We start from the raw sequence: 19,440 nt of genomic DNA, 5'->3' as shown, positions 1-19,440 counted from the left end.
CTAGTTCAGTAAATATTTCAAACCAATGCTGCTTTCAGTCCTGAGGGATACTCATTCAATAACAGTGAATAGTTACTGAAAATACCACATTAAAAAACTGACAACTTTTAATTTTTCCTTTTTCAGAAGTGAAGTTATTGTACCCATCGTTGGCAGAATAATCACTTAACATGTACATGATTACATTTTTATCGAACCCTCAAGTTGTTCCTGAGATTCTGAGGCACATAGGTGAACATAAGGCTGTTAGCGACCTGGTGTGACATATTCGCTTCCTGGCTCTGTGGCCCTTTGCAGTTTCATCTCTTTTGCATTATTGCTGCTCTTAATTTCATTTCTTCCTTCAGTATAAAATCCAAGAATCAGGTTAATATTTAAAAAGTAAACATACAAAGCCTTAACATGTTAGGATGATTTACACAGCAGCTCTCCATAGAGTTAATCAAATTTCACATGCCTGGCATTGATATTTCCCTTAGTTTTCAATGTATCAAAAAGAAGTAAGAACAAAAATGTTGCCAACAAGTATTTAAAATTAATTTAGTCATGAACAATTTTCCTGTTTATTTTAAAAACCAACTGTACGAGAAATACATCGAGTTTGATGTTTTAGGCCCTTTCTAGAACACCCTTTCCCCGATTTTTTTTTTAAAAAAGTACAGGCAGACAATATTATACATACATAAACGGTGGCAGCAAGTTTATGGACACATTCCTCGTTGAGTTACCTCTACCGAGCGAGTTGGCCATGAGGTTCGGGGCGCACAGCTGTGACTTCATATTCAGGAGACAGTGAGTTTGAACGCAACTGTTGGCAGCCCTGAAGATAGTTTCCTGCGGTTTCCCATTTTTACGTCAGGCAGATGCTGGGGCTGTACCTTAATTAAGGCCAAGGTGACCTTCGTCTCACGCCTAGCCCTTTATTGTCTCATCGCTGCTGTAAGACCTATCCGTGTCGATGCGATGTAAAGGTAATTATAAAATAAATTAAAAAATCTATGAGACAGACACAGTCAGAAGTTGCTTGACGAGTGATAAATCAGAGAGCAGAGTGCACTGTTCACTGTGTTCGTTGCAATCCTATGAGATTTGATCTTTTGTTGTCATTTGTATGTTTCCAAGTTGTACATTTTCGCAGCATGTTTTCAACTGTTATGTGATTACTATTCTAATATTGTTACTATCACAAAAATCATTGTTTTAATTTCCTAATTTCAGGCTGTGATACCTGTAAACCATGGGAATATGTTGGACTGAGTCTATGTAGAATTCCACAAGGAATATGTTCTTATAACGTTGCATATTAAACTATTATTACCCTGCTATCCCATGATGGTAGTATTTGTCACTTATATACACAATTCTTTAAGGACAAAACAATACTTCTAGATTCCTCTTTGATTGGTCAACTTACTGCATACTGTAAACTTCATTTTTGGGTCCATATTGACAGAATATTACTTGAAAAAATTGTCAAACTTATACAAAAATACAGTAAATGTTCATAAAAAATTTATAATCTAAAAATTTGGTATATTCTGTAGATATTTAAAGCTACGTTCATAGTGTTATTCTTACTTCTAAATGTTCTGCTTTCTTTGAATCTCACTTCTGTGGTATGGGAATAAAACACATTTGGGCCTCTCAACTATTAGGCACAGGGTAACAACCACAGGACTCATTTGTTTTAATACTGCAAAGTCTGCCCTGAAATTATGGTCAATATTTTAGAAGTTTGTATTCCTTTGGGATGATAAATTACTTTTATATTTGCTTCAGAATCCTCAGGTAAGTTGCAGTAACACAAATTACTGACCCAGAAATGAAAGTGCTTTCAAGGATTGTATGAGGCCTTTAGAACAGCAATAACATATGCATTAAAATCCTGTTTCGAGATACAAGCACACAAAGTTATGAATCCTACATTTCTCCTGCATGGTGTATCCAACATTGCACAAGAGAAAGAGAAAGCTGACATCAGCATTTAACCACTTTCAAAAATGAATAGTTTATATGCTATAAGAGTTCAATAAATTGTTATGGATAAAAAATATTGTAAATGATAAATTTTTCTATACACTTTCTACTACTATTGTAAAGTAATAAATTTCAAAATTCTAATACTAACAACCAGTAAAAAATTAATATAAGTGGAGGTAGTTTTTATTTACTTATAAAATTAAATGGTGTTGTCGAATGTATGGTAGTGGTCCTCCTAAATGTTTAATGCATCAGTATTCCTGCATGTGGAAAGATCAGGAATGGTTGCTCAATTCCTTTCGCCATACATCATTTCCTGGTATATGTTCAATGAATACTCAACCTTTATCGTGCACAGTACGCAATCTTCTTTCAATTGGGCCATGAATATTTCTAAAAGAAACAGCACGAACACTGTAAGAGACACCACTGTAAACGACTCTATAATCCACAGATTGGAGTCTTTGCGAGGGTCTGTTCTTTACCCGTGTTCTTTTGATGTAGACACTTTTCATTAAAATGTTCAAAGAATTACTTTGCAATTCATGATCTTCAATTTCCCAGAATTCATTAAATATCACATCAATAACCCCGACACGGCGCGTCCCATATGGCTGATAGGGAATGTTCCTGTAGATATGCAGGACAGGTGTGAATAAGGCTTAGCCAAATAAACACCTGCGGATCAACTGAGGCAAAAAGGTCTGCAGTCAACGGTCTCGATGGCGGATGAGGATATTTCCCAACGGCTGAGAGGGCGGAAGAACTGGCTCTACGGCTAACAACCGTAGTTCTAACCACGGACAGAGTAATCTGTCCCACCAAGCATTACCATGAGGTAACATTATGCATGATGGAAACACTTTCAAGGAAAACTACCCCAGGTGGTACCCAGCAATGGAAATCCACCGTCGCACCAGGCGGCGCAAACAAGCCTTCGGATTCTGGGGAGCTTGTACCAACATGCAAGATGGAGTCGGAGCCATCTGGTAGCCAGACTGATGACGTACTAACGACAAACACGACTAACCTAAAACAAAATCTAAGGACAAAGAAACATCACTATTTTGGAACTATCAACATACAGACTCTACTTAGGACGGGGAAATTAAAACGGACTTTGGATGAAATGGAAAATCAGAATATTCTAATACTAGCAGTGCAAGAGACGCGTTTTACTGATATTAATACGTTTGATTCAGAAAATTATAGAATCTTTAAGGGTAAACCTGGACGAAAAATTGGAAGAAATCTGCAGCAACTTGGCACAGCATTTTGTGTAAACAAAAGGGTTATTGACCCCGTAACGGACTTCTCTTCTCCTTCTGATAGACTCTCCACTCTAACACTGAAATGTGCAAAAAAGAGATACACACTATTCAATGCACACGCCCCCATAAATGAAGACAACAGAAACAATCCTGATAAAGTGAAAATATTCTGGGATCAATTGGAGAATGAATTGCTAAAGACGCCAAGCAATCATGTCAAAATTCTGATGGGTGATTTCAACGCGCAGGTTGGGAAAGAACGTCAGTTCCGAAAAATAGTAGGTGGTTATCCAGCTCACACCAGAACAAATACGAATGGGAAGAGACTTATTGACTTATGTGAGACATTCGATCTTAAATTAATGTCTACGTACTTCAAAAGACTGCCAAGGAAAAAAGAAAACGTGGTGCGCTCCACGGAAAGACCTAGGTGAATATCAACTGGACCATGTTGCAATTTCAAGGAGAAACACTAAAGAAATTATGAATGTGGTAGTACGGAGAGGAGCCAATCTTGACTCTGATCACTTCTTGACCCGCATAAAATTCAAGCCGTTACCGCTAAACAAGAAGAGACTCTCTCCGAATGCGTCAATAAAAGTAAACCATGAAAAACTTCAAGAAAACAGAAACGACTTTCAAAGACGTATGCGGGAGAAGAAAATGGAGACTTGTGAGGATATTCGAGAGAATATGGCTAATATAGCTAAGAATGTTGCACCATTGCGACGAACTCGCAGACACCGATGGTGGACTACAGACTGTGATGTAGCAATTGATAGGAGAGCTGCAGCCTATAAAGCATGGTACGCAGATAAAACAGAAGATAAATTTGAGACATACAAAGAGGTACGCAAACAGACAGCAAAGATCCTCCGGCAACCCAAAAGGAATCAAATATCTGAAGAAATTCGAAGTATTGACATGGAATTTAAGAAGAACAATACTAGAAATTTTTATAGGACCTTTAAAGAGCACATACATGGATATCAACCATCTACCATGGGATTTCGAAGGGAAGATGGAAAATTGGCAGTGAATAAGAATGAAAATTGTGAGATATTAGCTACATATTTTGAGAAATTGTTGAACTGTGAAAAACCTAAAAATAAATGACCAAAAGAGGATCCAAAGCAACGGAATGAAAACTCAATACCCCCTGACGAAAAAGAACTCTGTGAAATAATTACAGACTTAAAGAACAACAAAGCTGCAGGGGAAGACTCTGTCACAGCAGAGATGCTGAAAAGTGGTGGAGAAATCGCAATAACAATTTTAAGGCGAGAAATGGAAAAGATATGGGAAATGGAGGTAATCCCTGAAGATTGGAAAAATGCTATCATTCATCCTCTACACAAAAAAGGTGATAGAGCAGATCCTAACAACTACCGCGGCATTTCCATCACATCTGTAACTTATAAGACACTCTCTAAAGCACTACAGAGGAGACTTGTGGAACAAGTGGATCATCAACTAGGTGAGTATCAAGCAGGATTTAGGAAGGGAAGATCGTGCGTTGATCAAATCTGGAGTCTGAAACATGGTCTGAAACATGTACTAGAGAATCATCTCTCAAAGGATCTGGTAGTCGTTTTTGTAGACTTTAAAAAGGCGTATGATTCAGTCGACAGGGAAGTGCTATTCAATATATTAGTGGAATTTGGAAATGACACCAAAACAACAGCAATTATTAAGCAGACTTTAACTGGGACACATTCGAAAGTTAAGTTCATGGGAGAGAACTCCAAGCAGTTCGAAATTAAAACAGGAGTCAGGCAGGGTGATGGATTGTCTCCAATTCTTTTCAACTGTGTGTTGGAGAAGATTATCCGGGAGTGGAAAAAAGAACTGGACAGAAAAGGATTACTTAACCAAGTATACATTGGAGGGTCAAAAAGTGGTGTCATGATTAATTGCCTTGCCTTTGCTGATGACGTTGCGCTGCTATCTAGGAATACTGACACAGCAATAGAACAGCTGAATGTACTAAAACTACAAGCAGAAAAAGCAGGACTACAGATTTCTTTCGAAAGAACTAAATATATAACAAACATCAAAACAGCCCCTCGGTACCTGAAGACAGAACACGGTAAAATAGAAAGAGTTGATAACTTTAAGTATTTGGGTGAAATAGTGCAATTGAAAACAAATGAAAGAGAAGCAAACAACACCAGACGGGAGAAAATGGCTGCGGCTTTTCGTAGGACATATCCTATATACAAGAAGAAAACCATCTCCAGACGAGCTAAACTAAGGCACTACAAAACAGTGATTAAAACGGAATGTCTTTATGCTAGTGAATGCCTCCAAATGACAGGAAAAGCGGGACTGAGAGAAGCTGAGAAATTTGAAAGAAAGATCCTTCACAAAATAATGGGTCCAAAGATTGTGGATGGACAGTATAGGCTGCGAGGAAGGGAAGAACTTTACCGAGACAATGAAAGGCTAACTGAGTCCATGAGAAAACGGAGACTTAAATTCTATGGGCATGTATTTAGAATGGATGAGAAGAGACTAACGAAAAGGATTTTCACAATACTAGACAGCAGACCTAAAGTGTCGGACAAATGGTTCAGGGAGGTGAGAAAGGTTCTCAGACAGGAGGGACTAAATTCGGAAGACATCTCAAACCGAACAAAGTTTAGGTCAGTGATCGACAGATTTCAGGGATTCCATGACGAACCAAAACTTAACCGTGGGTGGACGGACGAAAGAAGACAGGCTGCCAGAGAGAGGATGCTGAAGTTCTGGGCTGTGAGGAAGGCTTCCAGAAACATGTAATTGTTATCTAACGTGGTCTCTAATGGCCGTAAACGAATATATATATATATATCACATCAATAACATCACCAACTTTTGAAAGCAACAATGACAAAGGGGAGTTTGAGGTTTTCCCATCATCTTAGTTTTCACATTCATGTACCCTTCATTGGTATTTCTCAACTTTATGTGTGTGTGTGTGTGCGCACAGACATTAATTAATTAATTTTCCAATTTGTTTTGTTCATAGGACACTTCTTAGGACTACTAGGGCACTCCTGCGGTGATTCATTATTTTTGACACCCTTCATGATATTATTACACTATGAAAAATGAAATGGCGTATGGACTGGGTACGCGCGAGGCTCTTTTCTCCTTGAATGTTTTGACCTAGAGATGCCTAGACATGAATGTAGATGTGCACGCTTGTTCCATCGACTACCGAAAAGCTTACATAAAATCAGCTTCATGGTCCGTATCGCACTGCTTTCTATTGTAGAAATAATTTATATATTTTCTCTTGAGTTATTTGTTTGTTTTAATCTTGTCAATCTTATGTTAATTTTAAGGACACTTCCTCTAAAGCATTACTTTGTCAATTTTATATATTTTTCATCTAAACAGTGTTATGTGGCTGAAGATGTTGATAATATACGAAACATGTACCACTTTTGATCATTAAAAATTGCCTTAAGCAATCATTGTATCGACTAGGTGGAAAATAAATAAATACTTAATTGTGAATCTACCAAAAAGCTTTCGATTGCGTATCTCATGCAAAACTTGTTGAGATTTTTAAATCTACCGAGGTCAAAATAGAAGGAACTACTATTGAGGACATAGCTATATGAAGAGGTGTCCGCCAGGGATGTGTCTTGTCCCCACTACTTTTCAACATCTACTCTGAAGCTGTGTTCAGAGAGGCTATGGAAGTTGTTAATCTAGGTATCAAGATCAATGGCTATGTCAGTAATAACATCCGATTTGCTGATGACATGACTGCGTTAGCCAGCAACCCTAGTGATCTTAAAATCATTATAAACAATGTCATGAGGACCAGTGAAACCTACAGTTTATCCTTGAATATTAACAAGATTGGACAAGAAAAAAATATGTTCAATACCATGAGGACCTTATTCACCAGCCGAGAACTCAACCTCCAGCTCAGAGTTCGAATGCTACGTTGTTATGTCTTTCCTGTCCTTCTGTATGGTTTTGAAGGGTGGACGCTCAGCCTTTTATTGGAGAAGCAGATTGAATCATTTGAAATGTACCTATACAGAAGAATACTCCGAATATCTTGGCTAGGAAAGAAGACAAATGAAGAAGTCCTCAACATCTTGAACAAGAAGAAAGAGCTTCTCATAACCATCAAGGAGCGTAAGCTCAGCTACCTCGGGCACATCATGAGAGGTGAACGATATGAACTTCTCCCACTGATCATTCAAGGGAAGATTGATGGGAAAAGATCAGTGGGAAGACGGAGAAATTCCTGGCTAAAAAAATTGCGGCGGTGGAATGGACATACGTCGATAGAAGTCTTCCTTGCTGCCGTTTTGCATGTAATCATAATTAATTGGATCGCCAACCTTCGAAGGGAGACGGCGCCATAAGAAGAAGAGGGTCGAAGAATATGTAAGCTTCATCATCATCATCATCACCATCATCATCATAGAAGCCACTGTTTTTGTTTATTTCTTTAAAACTGGTGCAGATCGAGCTCGATAGCTGCAGTCGCTTAAGTGCGGCCAGTATCCAGTATTCGGGAGATAGTAGGTTCGAACCCCACTTTTGGCAGCCCTGAAAATGCTTTTCCGTGGTTTCCTATTTTCACACCAGGCAAATGCTGGGGCTGTACCTTACGGCCTCGGCCGCTTTCTTCCCAGTCCTAGCCCTTTCCTGTCCAATCATCGCCATAAGACCTATCTGTATCAGTGCGACGTAAAGCAACTGGCAGGAAAAAAAAAAAAAAAAACCTGGTGCAGGAAGACACAATGGGCCAATTGCAGAAACGGCATTATTTAGACGATGTCTACGGTTAAACAATGCCTAAGTATGGCTGCCGCATTGCAGAGACGTTATTTATCACGTAGACACTGTCTAAAACCGATGTTCAACCGGTCATGTTTAATCACTGCCGAGAACACTGTTTAACCTCAAATGACAGGAGTAAAACACAATCAGAGGTTATGTACCGTGAAATATGTAATTTGTATTATGTTGAGACGATTCCGGGAAGAAAGGTTAGTCCGACGGCCTCTCTGTGGGTTGCCCGCTGCTAAATCGCAGCAATTTGTTTGACATGCACGGGGAGATAATCATAAAATAAGGTTTCGCTTTACGAGAGACTTGTTTCTTGAGACTGACAAAGTGACAGTCCGGTAACTGTCAACTTGAATACAATTCTTGGCAATCGATATATTTTATTATATACATGGGTAATTTCCATGGAATTATAGGTCACTTCGACAACATACATATCACAATTACGTGTCCCGATCGTCTGAGGGCTGTCACATACATCAACCGGGAGATATTCACTTCACAAGAGTCGACCAAGGGAGGTCGGACAGGACAGATGAAAGTGGGGAGCCTGGCACATGTGGAAGCAATACCAGGACTCAGCTGAGAGCCCCATGGTCGCCAACCCACCTTCCAAAGTTCAGAGCCCCTGAGACTCCATTTTAGTCGCTTCTTACGACAGTAAACACACATAATAGTGAAAACTAAAAAGTAGGTTGTATGGGATTTTTATATATATTATCGCATAGGTTTTCGACAACTGTCAGATAGGAAAAGGTAAGTGGTGGTGATTATCGTTTAAAGTGGACTGGGGAAGAAGAGCCGTGGCCATAATAACAGCCCTAGTATTTGCCAGGTGTAAAAATAGGGAAACTACGGAAAACAATCTTCACGGCTGTCGATGATGCGTTTCGAATCTACGATCTCCAGAATGCAAGCTACATCTATATGGCCCGTACAACACACTCGGTTACACATTACCATTGCTTCATCTTCCCTTCGTTGAAGCTACTGTATTCATGAGTAGATTACACTCACTGTAACAACATTATAATGAAAGCTACACTTCCCCGTACGGTGGCGTGTCGCTTTAGTGTCGATAATATTATGAGATTTAATTTGCACTGAAAGCGATACCTACTCTTATCTGTGGGCAAGTCATACTCAGCCAGATCGTCCCTGCTCTGGCAAACTAACGAATCTGAAAACTGTCAAGAGGTTAGGAGAGCTGAAAGAAGTTGTGATTACTCATGTCAAATCAATTTTTATATTTAATTATTGGTTTTATGTGTTAGACATACAGAATGAGCTGCAGATGTGAGACTTTGTCAGAGGGTAGACAGTATATAAATAACAAAATCTAGACCAGAACTTCAGAACTACAGATTCCTTAGTTTGTCAGTTTCGCTAGTTTGCCAGAGCAGGGACGATATTTGAGTAATGTGTAGGAAGACAAACAGCTGACTGGCGTTTGGCACGCGCACCGACGAATTTCATTGGTTGCGACAAGCAAAGAGTTGCATGAAAGATACTTCTGTCTCCATTTTCAAACCAAAATTGAAACTTTAAGGGATGTCTAGTTAAACATCGACTGAACATTGTTTATGCAATGGAAGATCGTGAATGATTTAGACGTTGTTTAGGTAGACGATGTCTAAGACTTAAAACTAGTCATCGTTTCTGCAATCGGCCCAATCACTTTGCAAGTTGATAATAAAAAGATGAGTTGAAGAGTAAATATCCCTCCCTCCTGGAATTGCATACTTTCATTACCATAGCATTCATTAGGTTTGTTCAAAGAAATATTTTCTACAATGGGTGTAGGTTATGTTAATGGTGATAAACACAAATGCATCAATTTCCTTAAATAATTTGGGTAATACTAATATTATATTAGAAAGATTTTTAATAAACAAATTTTGAGTTTGAAATGACAAATTGCATACACCATGTTGAGATTCTGACATATGCTGAGTTGGCACATATGTTACTGCTATTCTGAAAGTTCTTGACAACATTTCCTTACACCATAGAGCTGAGAAGTCCATGTATTTGAATGGGATTTTCAGCAGCTTGGAAGGTGCCCGAGTCATTTATATTTGGTATGGAAATAGAGAAGGTTTCAATAAATCCATGTCTGTCTGTTTGTCTGTTAGCTCATCAGCCCAGAGGCTGGTTGGATCCTCAATTAGCATCACCAAAGGTTATGCGGTTATAAGGAAACCCCAAAAACCAATGGCAGCACCAAAATGAGGTGTACTAGGCAAGACGAGGAGTGAGGTAGTTTGCCATTGCTTTCCTCACTGGGTCAGAAAGTACTACTGCAGCACGACTGACCCTATGAGCAGCACCTTTCATAACACTCAGATGCACTAGTCATGCTCTGAATGTCATTACTCAGCACTACCCATACCCCAGCAACTTCCATATTGTCACAGCCATGGATGTTGACTGGGACTTCGGTGGAAGCTACACTTTACTCTGGCCTGTGCCAAGAGATGGATGCAAAAGTACTGAATCCATCAAGAAATGACAGCAGGCAGCAATAAATCCATAGCAAGAAAAAAACAAAACTGAAGTACTTGTTGCATATGTCGTTGACCAGCTTTTCAGATTTTTTTTTGTTAATGTTCCAGTATTGCACCAGGTTTTTGATGATGATGGCACAGGAAGTGGCCACTGCCCCAGTATTTGCCTGTCAGCTTTAAATCCACCATCTCATGAATGCAAATTAACAGCTGTTCGGTACTCTCTACTGCCCTGAAAATCATGATATTCAAGTTACCGTATAAACGGAATAATTCCTGCCCGATGACGTAATGTTGGGAGCGGGTATTATTTGTGTTGAGGTTGGTACAGTACTCATGAGACACATTGTTCTGCCCCCTCTGTAGGCAACTCTGTACTCACAAGTGAGAAGCATGCCTTGTAAAAATTGTATGTATCAAATCATTTGCATGGCATCAGTTTATCAGTAGCACAGTGAGTTTTCATTACAGGTCGTTCACAGCTAATTATTGCAGACGCCGAGCAAATTTGTAATCATGCTGTGGGAAGAAAATATAATGTGGACATGACTGGAGCGAACAGACAAACAGTAACCGTCATACATTTTCAATCCATTCCTCTAGGTAACCTACTTGAAACTCTTCACCATCTCTATTTTTTGAGCTCCTACTTTAATTCTCTTAGGAGTGTCAAGTATATTCGTCATGATCATCATTTTGAAAGAAATCTTAAGTCCTATCTTCCCAGCCTGCTCTTGTAATTCGGTGATTTGTTCTTTTGCTTCCTCCCACGTTTCTGCGAGCAGCGCCAAGTCATCAGCAAATGACAAACACTTAATCATGATTCCTTAGTTTTTCATTCAAAGTCTTATTCCCCCTCTCATTCTTGCATTCTTTTTGAAGTGCACAGTTGAACAACAGAGGGGAAAGACCATCCCCTTGCCGGACCCCTGTTCTGACCTCAAAAGGTTCTGATAGTTCGCTCATGGAGGATGTATTCATGAGCGTCTCCTTGATAATGTTTAAAGTTTTCCCATCCAAGCCAAACTCCTCCAAAATATTGAACAACAACTCTCTGTCTATGAAACTGTAAGCTTTTTGGAAGTCTATGGAAGTCACTATATACGGTTTCGCCCTCTGCTTCTGGTATGCTAAAATGTTTCTGAGGTTTAAGCTGTGTTCAGGGCAAGATCTTCCTTTCCTAAACCCTGCTTGATACTCCCCAAGTTGGCGATCCAACTGAGGTTCAGCGCTTTGCAGTAGTGCTCAGGACAATATCTTGTATGTCACATCTACTAGTGAAATCCCTCTGTAGTTGTTGCGACCTGATTTTGAACCTTTTTTGTGAAGAGGGTGTATCAGTGCCATTTTCCATTCTTCTGGAATAACCTCATTCTTCCATATCTCTTCAAAAAGTTTTTGGAGTGAGAGAATTGCATTTTTGCTTGCATACTTTCATAATTCATCTGTTATCTGATTTTCCCCCGGATGCCTTGTTATTTTCTGTATGAGTTAGTATTGTCTGGATCTCGCTTATAGATGGGGGTTTAGAGTCGGGGTTGGGGAATGACTTTGGTCCACCGTCGAATGCCATCTTTTGGCGTGGTTCTTAGCAATTCAGAAGTTTCTCGAAATATTTTCCTAGTATCTTACAGTTGCCCCTATTACTATATGTCATGTTCCCTTTTTTGTCCTGAAATTGGATAGTTGGGGGGTCCTATCTGTTTAGCTTCCCCCTGAAGATTTGATAATAGTTTCTCATGTTGCTCTTAGCAAAGTCATCATTTATCTTCCTGAGTAGTTGATCTCCTTATTCCTTCTTAACTTTCTTGATCCTCTTGGACACCATCTTCCTAGTTTCCACAACTCGTCCTTTTTGGTTTGCCAGATGTGCCATGCCTTCTTCCTCAGATCAAGTAGTCTATCACACTCTTCGTTCCACCATTTGTGCTTCTTTGCCCTGGTAACAGGCGTGAGTTGCTCTGCTTTGGTTATATTATTATCTAACTGGTTACCAACAGCAATAAAATAAAATAAAATAAAATAAAATAAAATAAAATAAAATAAAATAAAATAAAATAAAATAAAATAAAATAAAATAAAATAAAATAAACCCCTCATTCCTTTCAAGACCCTCATTCAAATTAACACATCCTTCAGGTAATAATTGAGAATGTCATTTAGCCTGCTTAGTCTGTACTGTACTTTTCAGAGAAGTTAACGGGGAAGAGACGATGAGGAAGACCCTGAAAGAAATGGACAGATTCAGTGTGGGAGTGCACAGAGAAGAGGGGAGGTAAACCAGAAGATGTATTTAAAAAAGGAGAAGAGTGGCGGAGAGACAGGGAGCGATGGAGATCCTTGATTCACAACCCGACCCGGGAAGCTGGAAATGGGAAATGAAGATGATGATGAGTCTGTACTATACTATCTGTACTCTGCTGTCATGCCACATCATCTATATTAATACTCTAAATGAAAAAAACATGAAAAGAGACCGACTGTTTTTTATCAGAAAAATAATATCTGTTCCTATGAACATGCTTTCATTTTAAATATGTTAAGAAGAAAATTGCACCCAATGGGTATTAAGGGAGCTATTTAATAATCTTTGCTGTACCTGACCAACGATTGCTTCCTTTTCACACAGTATAAGATGTGATACCGTCTGTTACATAAAACGCACGCATGTACAGAGGTCTCATAGTATCAATTATTGTGGGAGATCTTGTTACGGATACTATTCACTGCCAATTTCGTCACTAGGCGGTTGTGCAACTCGTCGTTTGCTTCCTTTCAGACATCAGTGGCATAAAACCCCCTCGATATTTCTCTCTTTCACTATTTTGTACACAGTAAGACTATTATATGAAAATAATTTCATTATGGTGCGTATTGACGATTTATCACTAGGACTAATTTCGACCCTTCTACTGGGCTGTCATCAGCGACAATCACAAATGGAAAAGACAATATATGTAATTTACAATCCTCAAAACCCAATATATCACTTTGGTATGTCTTGACTCATTGATACAACATGCTATGATCACTTGTTTTTGTAAGAAGATATATGATGTAAATATTACACATTTAAGATAACACAATAGCACATTAAAGATGTATTCTTCCAACATATGATTTTCATGGTGTCTTTTGGTGTAGCTCAACCTTCATCCAGAATAGGTGCACTACTTAGATAATAATATGCATAATAACTTTTTAATATAATGAATAGATAATAATAACATATGGTATTTAATCTTTGTTAATAGACATAGTAAGACTAATTCTACCATTTCAAATATTTTTTCAACTTTTAAACACATTGCCCACTCTGTACATAGCAACAAGATAAAAATAATTTTAGTTTCATCACTGCTATGTCTCCTATGTTACAAGAAAATGGTACATATCCAACTACATGGTGGTCTGTAATGTGCTAGAAGGCAACATCATGTTTAACACTGGAACGGCCAGAGCAGTCATTTTACCCTTAGCCGATTTAAAGGTATTTCCATGTTCGTACATTTTTACGCACGAGGTGATACTTTTGTGACTTTTAATCTTTTAGGGTTTTATATACATTCACACCAAAAATTACATCCGTAGATGATAAGGGAACACTGATATTGTCCGTTATACCAAGGAAGGCCATAAGCGGTCATTTTGACTTACTCTTGTTCAATTATTAGCAGAACTTAAAAAACTAGAAGAAGATGAATCAGGCGACGAAGATATATTATCAAATATACATGCAATGAGTGACGATGATGATTTTATAGCTCAACAGTGTGGTAATATGTTGGATAGTGATTCGGCTAATGAAATTATGCACACAGTGAATTTCATACCTACAATAGACGCAGTTACTCCTTCAACCAGCCGTGATCAATCTTGCAGCAGAGGACAGTCTCTTAACAGCAAACAACCTGTTCAAAGAGGAAGGGGACGAGGTGGAAGAGGTCATGAACTGGTAAAGTCTCCTTCATTTGCACCAGGATATCAGTTATATGGTAAGGATGGAACAATTATTTGGACTGTTATCGACAGTAGTGGGAACCCCCCACCGCTGGAAGGATGGCTATTCAGAATGTACTGAAAGAGGCAGCAGAGCCTACTTCTCACGCTAAACGTAACGTAGAGACTACTAGCAAGGTTAATGCCTGGCGTTTATTCATTGACACATCCATACCGAAGCATATAAGGATGTGCACAGAGACCGGAGCTCATAGACAGACAATGAATAATAATTGGTCTATTTCTTTGGAATAATTAGATGCCTTTGTTGCTTTGTTATATGCCCGTGGAGCTTAGCAAACTAGTCTAGCTACAAATCACATGTGGTCTTCTTTATGGGGTCCCCTGGTTTTCTCTAACACTATGGCAAGAAACAGGTTCAAAGAAATACTAAGGTATTTGCGTTTTGATCTCCGTAAAACTAGGTCCACTCATTTGCAGACAGATAAATTTGCTTTGGCATCTGCTATTTGGAATAAATTTATTGAGAATTGTTATGCATCCTATAAACCAAGAGCAAATGTCACTATTGAAGAATAACTCTTCCCCAGCAAACCTTGGTGCAGATTTACGCAGTACATTAGCAACAAGCCAGATAAATTTGGCATAAAATTCTGGCTACTGGTAGATGTTTACTCTAAGTACAGTATGTGTGCTATGGGTTCCCTTATCTTGGGAAGAACGAAATGCGACCTGCGAATAAGTCACTGCCTGAAAATGTTGTCATGAAACTTATGGACCCATACCTCATGAAAGGACGTAATGTGACCACTGAGAACTACTTTGGCTGAAAGACTGAAAGAGAAGAAAACTAGTATTATTGGAACAATCAATCTAGTGAGGAAGGAAATCCCGGAGTCAATCAAAGTGCTACGTATGAATATGTACAAGACTGTTTTACTTCACAAGGAAGATCACACTACTCTCACAGTATATCAAGGAAAAGTGAACAAGAATGTGCTTCTGCTGAGCACTCTACAAGTCAAGTCAGTCAAGATAACAAGAAGCTCCGTAGTACTACTGAATTTTAAAATGGAACTAAGTATGGTGTGGATGTAGCTGAACAAATACACCACTAGGGCCTGTACATGTATTTTACAACTTACTTGATCTAGCAGCAATAAATTCATGGATAGTCTACAAGAAAGTTATGGGAAAGAGAATCTCTCGATGTGATTATATTCTTGAAGTAATACACTTTTTGGAATGAAAGGATTATCCAATTAAGACTAAAACTATTCAGGGGTTATCTTACAGTTATAGGGGTATACGTTCCAGTGGAGGGCAATTCAAACAAAAGTGATGGGTTCTATAATGATCTGCAAAAGATAGTCAATAAAATTAACAAACAAGATATGCTACTATTACTGGGAGACTTCAATGCCAGAGTTGGTAATGAGAAAATTCAGAATCACATCGGAATCCACGGAGAAACAACCCGTTATAACAATGGAACGAAATTAATAGATTTCACTGTCTTCAATCAGTTAAAGATTATGAACACAATGTTCCCACACAAGGACACCAACAAGTATACGTGGTCTGCACGAAATCAGAAATCGATTATAGATTATATAATTTTTAATAGTAAATTGGCAGATTTAGTCTTGGATACAAGGGTCTATCGAGGCCCTGAATTGGAAACTAATCACTATCTATTAGTAGCACCTATTCGTCTGAGGCCTAGATGGTATAAAAGAAACACACAAACAACACAAGAAATTAAAACTTCTTATAAGGTTAACCTATTAAGAGACACCAGTATAAAATGGCTGTACCAGAACAGACTTAATGAACTTACATAAATGTCACCAGTCAGTAACAATGTGGAAATGGAGTGGTCTAATTTTTGTTCATTTTTAAATCAGTCTGCTTTTGAGAGTTTGGGAGTTAAGAAAAAATGGCAGAGGAAAAAGGGTTTAAGAATCTGGGATGAAGAGATAGAAAAGGTTATTTCAGACAAAAGAAATGCTTATAAAAATTTTTTGTCAACTGGCAAATTAGAAGATAAAATAGAGAGTATCACCACAAGAGAGCAATAGCAAAAAGGGACGTGCGGAAAAAGCACAGAAAGAGTTGGGAAAACTTTGTTTCACAACTGGAGACTGATATAACAAGACCACAACCACAGACCGATAAAATACTCAAGAAACTAAATAATGATGTAAAAGAAGACATACGCATTAATGCAATACCTCTAACGGAGTGGCTCATTTATTTTTGGAACCTTTGGAGAGGTTCAAATATTGAGCCATTTCTTCTGCCAACATCCCTTAACAAGTCTTCGGAAACCATTACACTCGAAGAACAGGAGCTAATACTCAGAAAACTTAGAAATGGAAAAGCATCTGGAGAAGATTCAATAAATGCAGAATTATTCAAGTATTGCAGTGACATCTTCAAGCAAAGATTTCTCAAATTCATCAATTTAATTTGGAATGGCAACAGACCACCAGAGAATTGGCAAAAAGCTATAGTTATTCCTCTTCATAAGAAGGGCAGTGTGAAAGATTGTGGAAATTACAGAGGGATAAGTATACTCAACTCAGGTTACAAAATTTACTCAAATATTGTCAGAGAAAAATTATTCAGGTATTATGAAAATGTTATTGGAAATGAACAACATGGATTTCGAAAGGGAATCTGGGATACAATTTATCTTACCAAGGGGAAATTGATATCTCTGCAAAAATAACCAAATTTACCAGAACAACAGGAATCATAAATCATATCATGAAGCCATCTCTTGTCCAAAAACACACTCGCTTACGTCTTTATAACACTTTAGCAAGACCATAACGGGTCACATGGCCCAATATTTGGAAGGAAGATGATGATGATGATGATGAAGTAATACAAGAACTAAGACAGGATCCCAGTTGACTGAACTCCCTACACTTCAGCCTGAGTCTCAGATCCAATGTGCCAGTCGTAAGCGATGACAATGTCAAGTGAACTCCAACTGTAAACAGAACAAAACCTCAGACACGTTCTTCGTGCAAAAAGTAGTGTGTCGAAAATGATCGTGTGAGGTACTCACTTGCATAAATTGTTTGTCAAGTCCTGACTAGGCTTGTAAACAAACAGAGACTGTTATTTTTATCATAAGCTTCACAAAGGCATCCAACAGCAAGTCCGCCAAAGTATTCCAATGTTATTTGAAGTGAGAGAAAATGAACAATTCTTAATATTTAACAATGAATTGATCTGTATACAATACATCCCAATAGTTAACTATGTTGTTATTGGACATTCACATGTTTCCCAGATCCTGGATATACAGTATATCAGAAAGTGGCAGTGGTCAAAATGACCACCTGCGGCCTTTATAGGCATGAGGAAAGTTTGGCTGTTCTGGTGTTAAATACTATGAAATGCCACCGACTTCTGTCAGATCAAACCTGCTATGTTGGGGACAGAAGGCCAAGGACTAATCAACTGTTCCTGAATTCAACAACAACAACAACAACAACAACAACAACAACAACAACAACAACAACAACAACAACAACAACAACAACAACAACAACAACAACAACAACAACAACAACAACAACAACAACAACAACAACAACAACAACAACAACAACAACAACAACAACAACATGTTCTGAAACCACTAGAAAACAGCTGTTTATATCTACCCCTTCTTAAATGATCTTTCAGCTAGCTGAAGAGGTGAAAAATCATAAAGTAAAAGATTGAGATTGTACAGTGGATGCTACCTTAGTAGCATGCCTGATGCATATTTTGTGTAGTGACACAACGTTTGCTTAATTCTTGTTTTACATGACTTGACAGTAAGATTTTCCACTCGTATCCTGGATATAATGTAATCGTTGTGCTATATTCTATAAATTATGTAACAACTCCTCCACATCAATCAATCCCTTGATGGTAATGGATGTCAATTTTCAACTCTGAAGTAAAATAATCAAATACATTTTTATGCTTTGGAATTCCTTGCCTTCTCTGCAGTAATGATGAAGAAAGCACAGAGAGGACAATTTCTTTTTTATCCTTATGTTGGGAGTCAAAAACAAATTATTTAAAACATAAATTTGTGATAGACAAAGATAGTCATGAATAGAGCCCAGAAGTTCAGACATTTAATTTTTCTAAAATAGGCATTTATAATGACAAAACTGGGCACTAAAATAATACAGATGCTTTAATGTAAGCTGCGTAACACACATCAGCGTCACATTTTAGTACTTAACCTTACGTCTTGTTGTAAGAGGAGGCGAGTGTGGGTTGGCGACCCTAGCTGAGCCTGGCATTGCGTCCACTTGTGACAGGTTCCTTGTCCTTACCTTGTTCTTTTCCGACCCCAACAGGCCTAGGGAGCCATTCATTTTCAAGCTCTTCATGGTCTTTTGCCGATACCTAGTACCGGACCTCTTCTATTTTCCTTCTGATAATCCTCTGGACCATTTGGCTTGTGAGTTTTCAGTAGAGATTTGTGTAATATGAAAATATCATTTATGTAAATGTTATTTTTTTATCTACTAAGTTAAAATGTTTTCTCTTTATTATTAATACAGGATATTGAAATTATATATATTTTCTTTCCATGGATTAATTTTTATACATAAATAACAGCAGAAAATATCCAAAACTCAAAAAATGCAAAAAAAAAAAAGGGGCATTTAGCTATCGAATAGGCTACAGAAGCTAAAAAAGACAAAATAATAACTGGTCCAAAGTTTCGAAACGTATGGAAACATGTTTGTCTCTATGTGACACTTTGATTTATCCACCCACATAAAAAAAGGCATTTTGTCTAACTCCCGGGCTCTAGTCATGAATCACAATATTGTAAGCATATCTGGTCATGAAATCGGAACAATGGCTGTTGAAATATGTACCACCTGGGCAAA

The 19,440-nt window shown here is 38.1% G+C and overlaps 1 protein-coding gene across 1 annotated transcript in view; it reads right to left on the bottom strand.

The window, feature by feature from the left end:
- Positions 1-19,440, bottom strand: part of pps (protein partner of snf) — a 709,730-nt gene that overhangs the window by 85,549 nt on the left and 604,741 nt on the right. The gene's annotated exons all lie outside the window — the stretch shown is intronic.

The sequence above is a fragment of the Anabrus simplex genome, chromosome 8, assembly GCF_040414725.1.
Source record: "Anabrus simplex isolate iqAnaSimp1 chromosome 8, ASM4041472v1, whole genome shotgun sequence".
Classification (NCBI taxonomy): Eukaryota; Metazoa; Arthropoda; class Insecta; order Orthoptera; family Tettigoniidae; genus Anabrus; species Anabrus simplex.
Note: the sequence above shows the minus strand (reverse complement) of the source record. Positions and strands in the feature narration are given on the sequence as shown.